This window comes from Salmo trutta, chromosome 5, assembly GCF_901001165.1.
Source record: "Salmo trutta chromosome 5, fSalTru1.1, whole genome shotgun sequence".
NCBI lineage: Eukaryota > Metazoa > Chordata > Actinopteri > Salmoniformes > Salmonidae > Salmo > Salmo trutta.
In genome coordinates, this window is record NC_042961.1 from 34,901,822 (window position 1) to 34,919,632 (window position 17,811).

The 17,811-nt window shown below is 40.1% G+C and overlaps 1 protein-coding gene across 16 annotated transcripts in view; it reads right to left on the bottom strand.

Annotated features, from left to right (window-relative positions):
- The window catches only part of col25a1 (collagen type XXV alpha 1 chain), a 406,953-nt gene that overhangs the window by 246,757 nt on the left and 142,385 nt on the right, over nt 1-17,811 (bottom strand). The window lies entirely within an intron of this gene.

Consider the following 17,811-nt stretch of genomic DNA (forward strand, 5'->3'; position numbering starts at 1 on the left):
AATTAATTTGACACTTTCTTATCTCATCACCGATATTGTTTATGTAGAGAGTGAACAGTAATGGACCAAGTATAGAACATTGTGGGACCCCTTATATATAAAAAAAATAATAATAATATGGCAAATAGGAGTGGCAATATCGTCCGCTATTATCCTCAGTCATTTTCCATCCAAGTTGGCTCATCATTGTTGATAGATAACAATACTTTTTTCACCTCTTCCACACACACAGTTTACAAAAATTCAAAAGTACAGTACTGGTCTTTCATAATTTGGTCAGATATACTTGGATGTGTAGTGTCAGTGTTTGTTGCTGGCATGTCATGCGTAAGGTTGCTCATCTTGCCAATTAAAAAAAGCATTAAAGTAGTTGGCAATATCAGTCTGCTTTGAGATCTGAGTTTGCCTTTTTTCCCCAAAATTTAATTTATGGTGCTCCAAATCTTTTTACTATCAATCTTTAAGTCATTTATCTTTGTTTCATAGTGTAGTTTCTTCTTTTTTTGATTCAGTTTAGTCACATGATTTCTCAATTTGCAATACGTTTGCCAATCGGTTGTGTTTTAGATGCACTATTGTAAAGTGGTTGTTCCACTGGATATCATAAGGTGAATGCACCAATTTGTAAGTCGCTCTGGATAAGAGCGTCTGCTAAATGAATTAAATGTAAAATGTAAATGTTGCCATTCATTTTGCCTCCTCCCTCTCAACCATACAATTTTTAAATTCCTCATCAATGCATGGGGATTTAACCATTTTTACAGTAATTGTCTTAATGGGTGCATGCTTATTAGTAACTGGAATAAACATTTTCATAAATGTGTGAGTCCATGCAACTTATTACGTGTCTTGTTAAGCACATTTTTACTCCTTAACTTATTTAGCCTTGCCATAGCAAAGGGGTTGAATACTTATTGATTCAAGACATTTTAGCTTTACATTTTTTATTAATTTGTAAACATTTTTAAAAACATCATTCTCCTTTGACATTATGGGGTATTTAATCCATTTTAAATTCTGGCTGTAATACAACAAAATGTGGATAAAGTCAAGGGGTTAAATACTTTATTATTTATACTTGCCTTTTGATCTGTTCGTTTTTTTTGTGCAGGGCTTATTTGCAAAAGAGACTTTAGTCGAAATATGACTTCCCTGTTGAAATAAAGGTAAATAATGTCCAGAAAATCCGATTGAACACTGTCTTCTGTCCTTTAAATAACTTTCAAGCCAGGTACACACAGCCTGTTCCAGGCCAATTGATTAAAGCCTCTGAATAATTCATGAGTGATCCACTGTGTCAAAGTCTTTTGACAGGTCAATAAAAGGTTCTGCACAATGTTTGCTTTTATCCAAACAATTTAGAACATCATTTAAAACCAAAGACGTAGCAAAGCTAAGACCACTCTCAACAAGCTGTATAAGGCCATAAGCAAACAAGAAAATGCTCACCCAGATGTGACGCTCCTAGTGGCCAGGGATTTTAATGCTGGGAAACTGAAATCTGTTTTACCTAATTTCCGCCAGCACGTCTCCTGTGCAGCTAGAAAAAAAACTCTAGATCACCTCTATTCTAAACGCATGGATGCATACAAGCTCTCCCTCACCCTACATTTTGCAAATCTGACCATAACTCCAATTACTGGTTACAAGCAGAAACTCAAACGGGAAGTACCAGTGATGCACTCAATATGGAACTGGTCCAATGAAGCGGACGCTAAGCTACAGGACTGTTTCACTAGCACAGATTGGAACATGTTCCGGGATTCATCCGATGGCATTGAGAAGTTTCCCACATCAGTCACCAGCTTCAGTAAAAGTGCATTGGCGATGTAGTCACCACGTACATATCCTAACCAGAAAGTATGGATTACAGGCAACTCCTTTCAAGGAGCGGGACACAAATCATCAAACAGGCGGCAAAGCGTCAATACGGGACTAAAATGGAATCCTACTACACCGTCTCGGATGCTCGTCGGATGTGGCACGGCTTGCAAACTATCGCGAGCCTACCAGATGAGCTAAATGCCTTCTATGCTCATTTTGAGGCAAGCAACACTGAACCATGCATGAGAGCACCAGCTGTTTTGAACGACTGTGTGATTACGCTCTCCGTAGCCAATGTGAGACCTTTAAATAGGTTCACATTCACAAGGCTGCAGGGCCAGACGGATTCCAGGACGCGTACTCAGAACATGCACTGACCAGCTAGAAAGTGTATTTTACTGACATTATTTACCTCTCCCTGCCCTAGTCTGTAATACCCACATGCTTCAATTAGACCTGTCTACATTACTACTGCCCTGTAGCACTCACATCTGCAGCCACGAAATGCGTTGAAAGGCTGGTCATGGCTCACATCAACACCTTCATTCCAGACATCCTGGACCCACTCCAATTAGCATACCACCCGAACAGATCTCTATTGCAATCCACACTGGACAAAAGAAACACTAAAGTGAGAATGCTGCTCATTGACTACAGCTCAGCGTTCAACACCATAGTTCCCTCAAAGCTCATTACTAAGCTAAGAACCCTGGGACTGAACACCTCTCTCTGCAACTGGATCCTGGACTTCTTGACAGGCCTCCCCCTGGTGGTGAGCAAGGCAGCAACACATCCGCCATGCTGACTCTCAACACGGTGTCCCCTCAGGGGTGTGTGCTTAGTCCCCTCCTGTACTCCCTGTTCACCGACAACAATGACACTGCCTATAGGGAGTTCAAAGTCCTGGCAGTGCTGCCAGGACAACAATCTTTCCCTCAATATCAGCAAGACTATGGGGCTGATCGCGGACTACAGGAAATGGAGGCCGAGCACGCCCCCATTCACATCGACGGGGCTGTAGGAGATGGTCGAGAGCTTCATGTTCCTCGGTGTCCACATCACTAAGGACCATTCATGGTCCAAACACACCAACAGAGTTGTGAAGAGGGCACGACAATGCCACTTCCCCCACAGGAGGCTGAAAAGATTTGGCATGGGCCCTCAGATAATCAAAAAATGATATAGCTTCACCATTGAGGGCTTCCCAAGTCACAGTCTGTAAAACTCTGCTACCATACGGCAAGCGGTACCGGAGTGCCAAGTCTGGGACAAAAAGGCTCCTGAATAGTTTCCACCCCAAAGCCATAAGACTGCTGAACAAGGACTACACAGACTTTCTGCTTTTCAACCCCTACCTACATGTACATAGTACTTCAATCAATCAATCACCTAACCAAACCTACATGTACATATTACCTCAATCACCCCAACTATCTCGTATCCCAGTACACTGACTCGGTACCATTACTCCTTGTACTTAGCCTGTATATGTGACCGCCTTGATTTGGTCTTACGTAGCAAAATTTGAAATTGTGTTTTTTACATTGGATAAAATCAGACAGAGCTACAAAATGATATATCATACACTGCATTTGAGGAACAATGCTAAAGTAAATCTGATTTGAAAGTTGATCAACTTGAAACCTCACTTTTGAGAATGGCCTTTGAAAGTTTTGGTACCTACTGGAGAGCTCTTTTTTGTCTACACCCATCCAGCATTGTTCACACCCTCTTATGCTATAGCCCCACCCATCTCTTTAAGGGTTTATCCGAGCGTTCTCCCCAAACAGCAGTCAAGCACCCAAGCTAACTGGCTAACGTTGTCCAGACACAAATGAGTGAACGGGTCACTGAACATTTTCAAAACCCCCTGGCAGAGCTGGTTAGCCTGTTTTATGTTATCCAGAGTGTTGGTGACTGCAACTGTGCTGCTGGCAACAATTTGTGCTTTTCACCAATGTTTACTGACACCGGCCATATTCAACGGGTGTTGAACGTTCATAGATTCATCAGTTATTTTGCGCTCTGGCACAGTCAGATGAGAGTTCTCTGAAATCGGAGTGGAAAGCCAGAGCAAATTTACCAGCTACGTCTATCAACAGTTGTCGTAGTGACATTCTATTGAAATGGTTACTTGCATAGCGGAGTCTTTTGTTTAGACGTCTAGCTAGCTAGCTAAACAATTAACCATAATCCCTACTAATGACGTTACTAGCCTGCATGAATCTGCAGGTAGCTAACCAACCAGGTTCAATGTTAGCTAGATAACATCAGGCTTTAAAGCTAGCAAAGCAAATGGCTCTGAGATACGAATAATAAGATCATACATGTAACGTTAGCTAGCTAGCCAACAGTACACTTTAACTTTAAATGAAAATGACTTTCTGTCAAAATTAGAAACATGTAACATCTGAAACTATAGCTAGCTAGACTATCTTACCCATATACAGTACCAGTCAAAAGTTTGGACACACCTACTCATTCAAGGGTTTTTGTTTATTTTTTTTTACTATTTTCTACATTGTAGAATAATAGTGAAGACATCAAAACTATGAAATAACACATATGGAATTATTTAATAATCAAAAAAGTGTTAAACAAATCAAAATATATTTTAGATTTGAAATTCTTCAAAGTAGCCACCCTTTGCCTTCATGACAGCTTTGCACACTCTTGGCATTCTCTCAACCAGCTTCATGAGGAATGAATTTAATGAATTTAAATTAACAGGTGTGGAATGAATTTAAATTAACAGGTGTGCCTTATTTAGAGGTAATTATTTTTATTGGCCAGTCTGAGATAAGGCTTTTTCTTTGCAACTCTGCCTATAATGCCAGCATCCCGGAGTTGCCTGTTGATGTTGAGACTGGTGTTTTGCGGGTACTATTTAATGAAGCTGCCAGTTGAGGACTTGTGAGGCGTCTGTTTCTCAAACTAGACACTAATGTACTTGTCCTCTTGCTCAGTTGTACACCAGGGCCTCCCACTCCACTTTCTATTCTGGTTAGAGCCAGTTTGTGCTGTTCTGTGAAGGGAGTAGTACACAGCATTGTACGAGAGCTTCAGTTTCTTGGCAATTTCTCAGAACAAGAATGACGAGTTTCAGAAGAAAGTTCTTTGTTTGAGCCTGTAATCGAACCCACAAATACTGATGCTCCAGATACTCAACTAAAGGAGGACAGTTTTATTGCTTCTTTAATCAAAACAACAGTTTTCAGCTGTGCTAACATAATTGCAAAAGGGTTTTCTAATGATCAATTAGCTTTTTAAAATGATGAACTTGGATTAGCTAACACAACGTGGCATTGGAACACAGGAGTGATGGTTGCTGATAATGGGCCTCTGTACGCCTTTGTAGATATTCAATTAAAAATCATCCGTTTCCAGCTAAAATAGTAATTTACAACATTAACAATGTCTACACTGTATTTCTGATCAATTTGATGTTATTTTAATGGACAAAAATGTGCTTTTCTTTCAAAAACAAGGACATTTCTAAGTGACCCCAAACTTTTGAACGGTAGTGTATATGAAATGTGTAAAGCAGTATGTAAACATTATTAAAGTGACTAGTGTTCCATTATGAATGTGACCAGCACCCTCTAAGGTGCAGGGTTGAGTAACCTGGTGGTAGCCGGCTAGTGATGGCTATTTAACAGTCTGATGGCCTTGAGATAGAAGCTGTTTTTCAGTCTCTTTGTCCCAGCTTTGATGCACCTGTACTGACCTCGCCTTCTGGATGGTAGCGGGGTGAACAAGCCGTGGCTCGGGTGGGTGATGTTGTTGATGATCTTTATCGCCCCTAGTGATGAAGGACATCTTGGAAGTTGGGGATCACGTGTCTTAATGACACAGAATTCAAATCACCGGCAACGATAAAAGCAGGGTGTTCATTAAGTGCCAGCTAATTGTTGCATGGCTCTTGAAGTGGTGTGTTTGTGGACACACAATTAGGTGAAAAACCACATACAGTTTGTAGTTTGTATAATTCATTGACACACACAAGCTGTGTGAGCAGGTCAATCGATCAGTTGGTTTGATACACTGGGGCTGTTGCACTAATCCCGCTCTCTTTCCAAACTGAGACTGCAGCCTCCCGGCCCAATCTGTCAGTGCTGACGGGGGGTCAGGGAGGGGAGACTGCCCATGTGTCAGCTGGATAATTACATTAGCTCTGGGTTGATTTAACATACAGGACCATTATTTTATGCTCAGCTGGACTGCAGAAAAGAAAACAGCATTTTCCCAACATCCATCAAGTCTATGTCTAACAGAGCGCTTAATTGGTGGCTCTTGGTGTGGGTACTCAGTTTGGGTATTTGGGGGGGGGGAGGGATTTAGTGTCAATGTTTTCCAAGTTGAGTACAGCACTTGTTGGAATGACACTTGGATGATAATGAAGTGTGAGGAGAGAATATGGTGTTGCATCCAGTGAGAAATTTAAATAGCTTTACTTGCAGTCCTGCATCCAGGCACATTGCTGATCCAAAATTCCTACCCATACTGTGATAAGGCCATCCCAGTGAAGCTTTGCAGGTGGATTAGTGCAAGTAAATCTTGTGCATTTCAGCTTCTACAGTACAACAGTAATTTGTGAAAGTGAGTCAAAAGAAAAATGTCCCTTCCTAATCCCTATGGCCTGCTCCCCTGATACCCTTCTCCTCTTGCCCCCCCCCCCCCTCAAGGCCTCTCATGTTTTATTTTCCTTTCCTGTTGACGAGGGGGTATCTGTGACATAACAGCCTGTACCAGTTACCCTGGCATGTCTAGGCCATAAGGGGAATAAACCTGTAGGGAACAAGCAACACTAGCGTGCTGGCTGATAAATGGGGAGATACTGAAACTCAAGCCCTGAGGCAGGGGGTCGTATATAGAAAGGGGAAATGATTACGATCATAGCCCCATAGCACAGATCAAAGAGGATGTAAATTATAGCCTGTGCATCATTTACAAGGTCAAAACGAAGGGATGCACACAGCATGTGATAATTGTGCTTTCTTTAGAGTATATGGTTGAAGTCAAGTCTTTGTGGAAGGTGACCAGGGATGTTGCTTGAGTATGTGGGTGGACTCCAGGGCCTGTATTCATAAAGTAGGATTCTCATAGTAGGAGTGCTGATCTGGGATCAGGTCCTTTATGTCCATTCATTATAAAATAAAAGGCATTGGGGCAGCAGGTTGCCTAGTTTTTAGAGCGTTGGGCCAGTAATCGAACGGTCGACTCCCCAAGCTGACAAGGTAAAAATCTGTCGTTCTGCCCCTGAACAAGCCAGTTAACCTACTGTTCCTAGGCCGTCATTGTAAATGAGAATTTGTTCTTAACTGACTTGCCTTGTCAAATTAAGGTTAAATAAATCAAATTGAAGTAAATGTGTTTGTCTGATTTGGACACACGATATACCAGAAGAAGTACCTTGGGCTTTCTGAGTTGTTGTTTAGTTTGTCCGTGTCTGACGTAGGCAGTGAAATTCATAGAACATATGTATTAAACATTTTCTTGTATTTTTGATTTTATTTAAGAGGTCAGCTGGGGGAGGCTGATGTCAAGTTCTACAGCGACAGATTATCCCAGTCCACCTTGCAATTCTCTCTACCTAATACGGAAGTTGGTCGAAGCCTGTTGACATATCAGCGTACAAAGTTTAATGAAAAGATGTTGATATCTGGGTGCATTTAAAAAATAAAGGTGAGCCGCACACTCGAGGAGCTCAGATGCAAAAATATTTATGTCCAACGTTTCGACAGACAAGCTGTCTTCATCAGGGTATAATGTCATTTATATAGTGTCAAAAGACACACACCTGAAATCATTGGTTAATTATCATTCAGATCAAAGTCTATGTTGAGATTAAAGGGAGCAAGGATCTTTAAATTAAAGATCCAGGCAGCCTCTCGTTTTAACAATAAATTGTCGAGGTCACCCCCTCTCCTAGGGAGGGTGACATGTTCGATGCCAATATAACGTAGAGACGAAATCGAGTGGTTTTCTTCCAAAAAGTTGGCCACAACTGGGTAAGTCAAGTTTTTGCACCTAATGGTGCTACGATGCTCCGAGATGCGTAATTTTAATAGAAGCCTCTCCAACATGATCCAGGAAGAATCAGGAATTCCCCAGGGCAGCAACATTTTAAAAATTTTGCTAACAACATGCCCTTGGCTTGGAGTAACCCTGGATTGTAAATTGTCATGGTCAAAATATGTTGATACAACAGCATATAAGATGGGGAGAAATGTGTCCATAATAAAGCGCTGCTCTACCTACAGACCCTAGATTTGGCACACCTGGACAACTTTTCAGTCGTGTGGTCAGGTGCCACAAAAAGGGACTGCTCTGTTCTGAACAGGGCAGCACGGCTGGCCCTTGGATGTACACAGAGAGCTAACATGAATAATATGTATGTCAATCTCTCCTGGCTCAAGGTGGAGGAGAGATTGACTTCATCACTACTTGTATTTATGAGAGGTATTGACATGTTGAATGCACCAAGCTGTCTGTTTGAACTACGGGCGCACAGCTCGGACACCCATGCATACCCCACAAGACATGCCACAAGAGGTCTCTTTACAGTCCCCAATTCCAGAACAGACTATGGGAGGCACACAGTACTACATAGAGCCTTGACTATCAGGAACACTATTCCACATCAAGTAACCGATGCAAGCAGTAAAATTAGATTTAAAAAACAGATAAAAATCCACCTTATGGAACAGCGGGAACTGTGAAGCAACACAAAAATGGGCACCGACACATGCATACACACACACAATAACATACGCACTATACACACACAAACACATGGATTTTATATTGTAGATATATGGTAAGGGTGGAGTAGGGTACTGAGGGCACACAGTGTGATGCGAAATCTGTGAATGATTTGTAACGTTTTCAAAATTGTATAACTGCCTTAATTTTGCTGGAACCCAGGAAGAGTTGCTGCTGCCTTCGTGTGCAATTGTGTTTAAAATGATTTTTCAATGACTACCTCAATTCTGTACCCCACATATACAATTATCTGTATGGTCCTTCAGTCGAGCAGTGAATTTCAAACACAGATTCAACCACAAAGACCAGGGAGTTTTTCCAATGCCTCACAAAGTAGGGCACCTATTGGTAGATAAGTACAAAAAAGAAGGCATTGAATATCCCTTTGAGCATGGTGAAGTTATGAATTACACTTTAGATGTCATATAAATACACCGTCACTACAAAGATACTAGTGTTCTTCCTAACTCAGCTGCCGGAGAGGAAAGACACCTCTCGAGGATTTCACCATGAGGCCGGCCAATGGTGACTTTAAAACAGTTGCAGAGTTTAATGGCTGTGATAGGGGAAAACTGAGGATGGATCAACAACATTGCAGTTACTTCACAATACTAACCTAATTGACAGAGTTTGAAGAAGGAAGCTTGTACAGAGTAAAAAGTAATACTGCAGTAATGTGGCAAAGCAATTCACTTTTTGGCCTGAATACAAAGTGTTATGTTTGGGGCAAATCCAATACAACACATTACTTAATACCACTCTCCATATTTTCAAGCATAATGGTGGCTACATCATGTTATGGGTTTGCTTGTAGTCGTAAAGGACTGGAGAGTTTTTCAGGATAAGAAAGAGATGTAATGGAGCTCAGCACAGGCAAAATCCTAGAAGAAAACCTGGTTGTCTGCTTTCCACCAAATACTGGGAGATTAATTCACCTTTCAGCAGGACAATAACATAAAACACAAGACCAAATCTTCCCTGGAGTTGTTTCCCAAGAAGACAGTGAATGTTCCTGAGTGGCTGAGTTACAGTTTTGACTTAAATCTAGTTGAAAATCTATGGCAAGACTTGAAACTGGTTGTCTAGCAATGATCAACAACCAATTTGACAGAGTTTGAAGAATTTTGAAAAGCATAACGGGCTTATATTGCACAATTTAGATCTACAAAGCTCTTAGAGATATTCCCAGAAACACACAGCTGTAATCGCCACCAAGGTGGTTCTAACATGTATTGACTCAGGGGTGTGAATAATAATGTAAATGAGATTTCTGTATTTCATTTTCAATACATTTCTAAAAACATGTTTTCACTTTGTCATTATGTGTAGATAGGTGAGGGAAAAAATAAATGTAATCCATTTTGAATTCAGGCGGTAAACACAACAAAATGTGTAATAAGTCAAGGGGTATGAATACTTTCTGTATGTTGTTTTCCAAATCACGTTAATGTATCTGATGATATACATTTGAAGTTTACTTACACCTTAGCCAAGTACAATACATTTAATCCTAGCAAAAATTCTCTGTCTTAGGTCAGTTAGGATCACCACTTTATTTTAAGAATGTGAAATGTCAGAATAATAGTAGAGAGAATGATTTATTTCAGCTTTTATTTCTTTCATCACATTCCCAGTGGGTCAGAAGTTTACATACACTCAATTAGTATTTGGTAGCAATGCCTTAAAATTGTTTAACTTGGGTCAAACGTTTCGGGCAGCCTTCCACAAGCTTCACACAATAAGTTGGGTGAATTTTGGCCCATTGCTTCTGACAGCGCTGGTGTAACTTAGTCAGGTTTGTAGGCCTCTTTGCTCGCACACGGTTTTTCAGTTCTGCCCACATATTTTCTATGGGATTGAGGTCAGGGCTTTGTGATGGCCACTCCAATACCTTGACTTTGTTGTCCTTAAGCCATTTTGCCACAACTTTGGAAGTATGCTTGGGGTCATTGTTCATTTGGAAGACCCATTTGCGACCAAACTTTAACTTCCTGACTGATGTCTTGAGATGTTGCTTCAATATATCCACATCATTTTCCATCCTCATGATGCCATCTATTTTCTGAAGTGCACCAGTCTGTCCCTCCTGCAGGAAAGCACCCCCACAACATGATGCTGCCACCCCGTGCTTCACGGTTGGGATGGTGTTCTTCGGCTTGCAAGCCTGCCCCTTTTTCCTCCAAACATAACGATGGTCATTATGACCAAACAAATTATATTTTTGTTTCATCAGACCAGAGGACATTTTACCACAACTTTGGAGGTATGCATGGGGTCATTGTCCATTTGGAAGACCCATTTGAACCAGACTTGTGGAGGTCTACGATTTTTTTTCTGCAGCCCTTGCTGATTTATTTTGATTTTCCCATGATGTCAAGCATAGAGGCACTGAGTTTGAAGGTAGGCCTTGAAATACATCCACGGGTACACCTCCAATTCACTTAAATGATGTCAATTAGTGTAACAGAAGCTTCTAAAGCCATGACATCATTTTCTGGAATATTCCAAGCTGTTTAAAGGCACAGTCAACGTAAACTTCTGACCCACTGGAATTGTGATACAGTGAATTAATCTGTCTGTAAACAATTGTTGGAAAAATGACTTGTGTCATGCACAAAGTAGATGTCCTAACCGACTTGCCAAAACTATGGTTTGTTAACAAGAAATTTGTGGAGTGGTTGAAAAACTAGATTTAATGACTCCAACCTAAGTGTATGTAAACTTCCAACTTCAACTGTATGTATATACACTTTGGATGGTGCCCTCATGTCGCCTCCTATAAATATCTGGGCATCTGGATTGATCAAAACCTATCTTTGAAAAAGCATGTTAATGGGCTATTCAAGAAATTAAGAATTAAAATAGGCTTTTTCTAAATGAACATGTCCTTTCTTTCATTAAATAGCAGAAGAACAAATCATTCAGTCAACATTCATTCTTATTATTGTTATTGACTATGGCGATATCGTCTATATGAATGCAGCTGCCACTCTATTGAAGTCATTGGACGCAGTTTATCCATAGCACATTGCACTTTATTACAGGCGACGGGTTCAGTACACATCATTGCATTTTGTATCAGAATGTGGGCTGGCCCCCCTTGAAGTCTCAAAGATCGATGCATTGCACTCTTTTTGTCAATGAAGCCCTCGTGCATAAACTTCCCCCATATTTTACCTCATTGTTAATGTATAGATGTACGGGCTTCAGGACACGAGCTCAGGGATGGCTAACTCTGGAGATCCCTTCGATGGTCACTGAGTTGGGTAGATCTGCACTAAATTAGAGGAATTGGTGCATCTATGGAATTTCAGATGGCTGTTAGGGGACCTTTTTACTGAATAATGGTTTTTAAAATTATGTTTTTCCTTCTGTGTATAATAATGTGTATTTGAATGTGTCGTTTAATGTGTTAATTGTATTTTGATGTGTATTGTTGTGTTATAGAGGGCTCATTTGGAAAAGATACCTTGGTCTCCAGCATTGACTCCCTGTCAATGGTAAAGGTTAAATAAAACATGTAAAAATAAGTTTACTGTGAGTCCGGAATCGAACCCATGTTGGTGAGCATCCACACTTTTTTAACCTTTATTGTGTCACCATTGAGACCTGCATATACAATTAATAGGACACAATCAATCAGATACAATTTAAAATACAGCACAACACAAAGAAAGCCAGAGTAAGAAGCTAAATATAAGGGCTGAAAATATTTACCTGTCAAAGAGCAAAAATAAAAGATTGTGACATTTCAGATCTGTGCATTCAGTGAAGACATCAAAACTATGAAATAATGCAAATGGAATCATGTAGTAACAAAAAAGTATTAAACACATTTTTTTTCAAAGTAGATTCTTCAAAGTAGCCACCCTTTGCCTTGATGACAGCTTTGCACGCTTGGTATTCTCTCAACCACCTCAACCATGAGGTAGTCACCTGGAAAGCATTTCAATTAACAGGTGTGCCTTGTTAAAAGTTAATTTGTGGACGTTCTTTCCTTCTTAATGTGTTTGAGCCAATCAGTTGTGTTGTGACAAGGTAGGGTTGGTATACAGAAGATAGCCATATTTAGTAAAATGGCAAGAAAAGCTCAAATAAGTAAAGAGAAAAGACAGTCCATCATTACTTTAAGACAGGAAGGTCAGTCAATGCGGAACATTTCAAGAACTTTGAATGTTGAAACTGGCTCCCATGAGGACCGCCACAGGAAAGGAAGACCCAGAGTTACCTCTGCTGCAGAGGATAAGTTCATTAGAGTTAACTGCACCTCAGATTGCAGCCCAAATAAATGCTTCACAGAGTTTAAATCAACAGTTCAGAGGACACTGCGTAAATCAGGCCTTCATGGTCGAATTGTTGCAAAGAAACCACTACTAAAGGACACCAACAAGAAGAAGAGACTTGCTTAGGCCAAGAAACATGAGCAATGGACATTCGACCAGTGGAAATCTGTCCTTTGGTCTGATGAGTCCAAATTTGAGATTTTTGGTTCCTACCGCCGTGTCTTTGTGAGACGCAGAGTAGATGAACGGATGATCTCCGCATGTGTGGTTCCCACCGTTTAGTATGGAGGAGGAGGTTAGGGGGATGCGTTTGGGGGCACACTTAACCAGCATGGCTACCACAGCATTCTGCAGTGATACGCCATCCCATCTGGTTGCACTTAGTGGGACTATCATTTGTTTTTCAACAGGACAATGACCCAACACACCTCCAGGCTGTGTAAGGGCTATTTGACCAAGAAGGAAAGTGATGCATTAGATGAACTGGGCTCCACAATCACTCGACCTTAACCCAATTGAGATGGTTTGGGATGAGTTGGACCGCAGAGTGAAGGAAAAGCAGCCAACAAGTGCGGGAATTATTTTAATACTGTTCGAAAAGCATTCCAGGTGAAGCTGGTTGAGAGAATGCCAAGAGTGTGCAAAGCTTTCAAAGGCAAAGTGTGGCAACTTTGAAGAATCTCAAATATAAAATATATTTTTATTTGTTTAAGACTTTTCTGGTTTCTACATGATTCCATATGTGTTATTTCATAGTTTTGATGTCTTCATTATTATTCTACAATGTAGAAAATAGTAAAAATAAAGAAAAACCCTTGAATGAGTAGGTGTGTCCAAACTTTTGACTGGTACTGAATGTTTAAGACAATTATTCTACCTAAGCTAAAACAATGCATTATTGTTATGAAGGGAATACACACTTATTGTATATAGGCTGTAAACTGCAGTGATTTAGGCTAATTTGAATAAACACTCAAATGTCATGTTTGTTTTATGCCGAAATAACTGCATACAGCCCGATTATGCAACTATTTCAATCAATTATGGGTCTATTCTTGACAGTTTAGAAGGTCCAGAAAGGTACATTAACAGGCCACTCATATGGTTTATTTTGTTAGGAAGTATCGGTGCTAAGATACCATAGGAAAATATGGGATTCTTCTGACACTGAGATGCGCTCTCTCCCTCCTTTCCAGCTCCCAGCCAGTTCTTAATGCTATAGCCTATTTTACATTCAGCAAGCAAGAGCAATCTCTCCTCCAATAGGTTATTAGTAAAGAAATTACGTTGAAATAAGTTGTGGGACTCCACAAGATTTAAGAAGAATAGCCGAGGCAGCGGAGAGGCCAGGTGCGTGATTACGCAACAAAACAATGAAGACAGACAGGCTCGAGACGTGTAGCCTTTAGTCCATATTTCATTAGCTCAATGTTAGGCTTAATACTGCAGTGAATATATATCCAGTGAATTTACACAGGAAAATAATACAACTTAGAGACATCACAAAATCACCGGTAGCCTACATAAATAATTGTTGCTACTATAAGCAATATTAAATAGATGTTTAGGCTACACTTACATGTACAAAGTTGTATATACCTTTTTATAATAATCTACTTTGTCACGTTTTTTTCTTAAAATAAAAACCTTGCCCTGAGGGAGATTAGAAATCCCGGCCATCATACCTTGCTGCCTTAGTGGAACACGCCACCAATTAGTGATAGCAGTAAGGGTAAATGATAGCTATTTGACAAGACCACGAGCGTCTTCGACTTCTCTTTACGACGTACAAATATAAAGGTACATGTTTTACATCTTTTGTGAAAGCACAAGAATGTGTGGGCTTTTATTATATATGCAAAAGCATGAACATTTTGTCTAACGTTTGTAGGCCTACTAGTAGCCTAGTCAAGGAAGCATCAATGCAATATTGGTACACAACATTTTGTTACAGACTAAAGGAACAGAAGAAACCTTGAATTTGTAGGTTTAAAATATCCCTCTGGTAGCCAGAGATGACCTATTTCAAGAAATGCCATTGGTTGGTGGATATAATGTTTATGTCACGCCCTGATCTGTTTCACCTGTCTTGGTGATTGTTTCCACCCACCTCCAGGTGTCTCCTGTTTTCCCCATTAGTCCACGGTGTATTTATCCCTGTGTTTCCTGTCTCTGTGCCAGTTTGTCTTGTTTTGCCAAGTCTACCAGCATTTCTCCTAGCTCCTATTTTTCCCAGTCTCAGTTTTTCTTTCCTAGCCCTCCTAGTTTTGACCCTTGCCTGTCCTGATGTTGAATCCACCTGCCTGTTCTGACCTCGAGCCTGCCTATCTCTCTCCTTGTACTGTTTGAACTCTGATCTGTTCACTGAACCCCTGCCTGTCCTGACCTCGAGCCTGCCTATTCCCTGGTACTGTTTGGACTCTGACCTGTTTTATGAACTCTCACCTGTCCCCGACCTGCCTTTTGCCTACCCCTTTTGGTGTAATAAATATCGGAGCTCAACCATCTGCCTTCTGTGTCTGCATTTGGGTCTCACCTTATGCCCTTATAGTTTAAGATCTTTGATAGGCTCAGTTACCTCGACTAACCGGTGCCCCCGCACATTGACTCTGTGCCGGTACCCCCTGCATATAGCGTTGCTATTGTTATTTTACTGCTGCTCTTAATTATTTGTCACTTATATTTAAAAAATATATATTTTGTAACTTTTTTTATTGATATTTTCATTTTGTAATGTTTTTTTTTCATTTGTTTTCTCAAAAAAAATATATTTTTGGTGGGTATTTTTCTTAACTGCATTGTTGATTAAGGGCTTGTAAGTAAGCATTTCACTGTAAGGTGAAATACACCCGTTGTATTTGGCGCAAGTGACATTTTTTAAAAATTTGATTTGATTTGATAGGCTGATGCTTAACTTTGTTCCAGGAGATAATCACTGTCATCTGGTGATGTTAGCATAGGGCTAACGTGTGCCAGGTTATCTGATCTTAAACTATCTGATGGGACCAACTACAATGTAGCGTTCTATTACATGCAAGTAAATTGACGATTTTAATTTGCTGATGTGCATTTTGAGCCAGAGCAACTGTTTGAATTAAAACTGTTTCTTATGTTCGCAAGTATGGCCCCATAGTATTTAATGAGCAACCTGTAAGACCTAACCAACTCTGCAGATGAGTTTCATGTGAATGCTGAATGGCCTTAGTGTCTCTCTGGTGCTCCTGAGTGGAAACAAAAATAATGTCATCGCTTCACCGTCGGTTGGGACATGTTGACATTCAGACAGCTTCCCGTTTATTTTCCTAGTCAGAACAACCCTCCACAGGAGATGTGTAACAAGCCCCCCCCCCCCCCACTTGCTTTGAACACCAAGAGTTCACCTCAATGGAACCTCAATACTGTAACCCAAGCCCTGTGGCCCACAGTTTACTCGCACGGAGAGAAACATATCAGATAAACCGAAATAAATACATATAAAAAAAAATATATATATACATCTACTCAGTGACAGTGAGCATTTCTCACTGGAAAGACTTGGCTAGTGCAGTGCAACATTCTGTAATGAACAAGGCCCTGTTTTCATAACCTTTTGTCTATCTTTCCTCTCCAAACTCATAAAACCTACAGATCTTCAGCTACTTTTGCAAGCCATTAATTCCCTGAAATTAGGAATATTTGTTGACAGAGCAATCACAGCGTTTAGGGCCTTCCACTAGAGCTGAGTCATAGCATCAAAAAATGTGTTTAATGTACACCCATTTGTTTTTACAATGGTCAAAGAGGCTATAACATCAACATTCAGTTGGGGGAGTTTCATAAACAGCCAAACCACTTTGTTTCAAATTAAACACTAATATTGCGTTGTACAGCTTTTTTTCCCCTCCTGATGTATTTCTTGATATTGTTTAAGTTGTGATGATTTTTCTTAGCTAAGAAAAGAAACATTGGAAATATTATGGGTTTGCTATGAAAATCAGTTGAGGGAAGCTTTTTCATGCTTGCTTAATAGTTTTTTTCAATCACCTTGGTGCAAATTTCACAAGTATGTGGTACATTTTCACAACTCTTAGTAAAAAACTCAAAACTGATCAAAAAGGCAGGTTTTTCAAGTCTAGGCACATTTTCAAGTGACAATTACAACACCTACTCATTCAAAGGTTTTTCTTTATTTTTCTAAATTGTAGAATAATATTGAAAAGATCAAAACGATGAAATAAAACATACGGAATAATGTAGTAATCAAACAGTTTTAAACAAATCAAAATGTATTTTATATTTGAGATTATTCAAAGTAGCCACCCTTTGCCTTGATGACAGCTTTGCACACTTTGGCATTCTCTCAACCAGCTTCATGAGGTAGTCACCTGGAATACATTTTAATTAACAGGTGTGCCTTGATAAAAGTTAATTTGTGGAAGTTATTTCCTTCTTACTGCATTTGAGCTGTTGTGTTGTGACAAGGTATGGGTGGTATACAGAAGATAGCCCTATTTGGTGAAAGACCAAGTCCATATTATGGCAAGAACAGCTCAAATATGCAAAGTGAAATGACAGTCCATCATTACTTTGAGACATGAAGGTCAGTCAACGCGAAACATTTCAAGAACCATCAAGCTTGATGAAACTGGCTCTCATGAGGACCGCCACAGGAAAGGGAAAACCCAGAGTTAACTCTGCTGCAGAGGTCACAGAGTTCAAGTAACAGACACATCTCAACATCAACTGCTCAGAGGAGACTGCGTGAATCAGGCCGTCATGGTCGAATTGCTGCAAAGAAATCCCTACTAAAGGACACCAATAATAAGAAAATACTTGCTTGGGCCAAGAAATACGAGCAATGGACATTAGACCGGTGGAAATCTGTCCTTTGGTCTGATGAGTCCAAATTTGAGATTTTTGGTTCCTACTGCCGTGTCTTTGTGATACGCAGAGTAGATGA